This window comes from Perkinsus marinus (assembly GCF_000006405.1).
Source record: "Perkinsus marinus ATCC 50983 genomic scaffold scf_1104296959332, whole genome shotgun sequence".
NCBI lineage: Eukaryota > Perkinsozoa > Perkinsida > Perkinsidae > Perkinsus > Perkinsus marinus.
Window position 1 is genome coordinate 890 of NW_003206449.1, and position 946 is coordinate 1,835.

Below are 946 nucleotides of genomic sequence, written 5' to 3' on the forward strand. Positions count from 1 at the left end.
AATTTTGATTGTTTCCGCTCAGTATTGAGGTGTTGGTTTTTGCAACAGATACAGGGGGAGTATATCGCATGATTCTGATGGTTCCTAATCCTCGAGGAGAGTTGGGGTAGCGATTGCGATTATTTATTGTAAATTACTTTTACTTAATTGATCCTTATGCAGCTTTTGTGATGGTATTATTGATAAACGTATTCACATGCAATAATCCGGATTGTTTCGATTCAGACTGTAGCAGTGTTGGAGTAGTAGGAATATATGTAATCGCTTTCCTCATCAGCTGCTGAGCTCAGAAGAGTTTATATATGAATTTGGGTAGAAGTGTAATACAGAAACCAATAAGAATTTCCTCTCAGAATTTTAATATTATCACAAACTGTTACTACTACTTCCCATCAGTGTTGGAGTAGTAGGAATATATGTAATCGCTTTCCTCATCAGCTGCTGAGCTCAGAAGAGTTTATATATGAATTTGGGTAGAAGTGTAATACAGAAACCAATAAGAATTTCCTCTCAGAATTTTAATATTATCACAAACTGTTACTACTACTTCCCATCAGTGTTGGAGTAGTAGGAATATATGTAATCGCTTTCCTCATCAGCTGCTGCTGAGCTCAGAAGAGTTTATATATGAATTTGGGTAGAAGTGTAATACAGAAACCAATAAGAATTTCCTCTCAGAATTTTAATATTATCACAAACTGTTACTACTACTTCCCATCAGTGTTGGAGTAGTAGGAATATATGTAATCGCTTTCCTCATCAGCTGCTGCTGAGCTCAGAAGAGTTTATATATGAATTTGGGTAGAAGTGTAATACAGAAACCAATAAGAATTTCCTCTCAGAATTTTAATATTATCACAAACTGTTACTACTACTTCCCATCAGTGTTGGAGTAGTAGGAATATATGTAATCGCTTTCCTCATCAGCTGCTGAGCTCATAAGAGT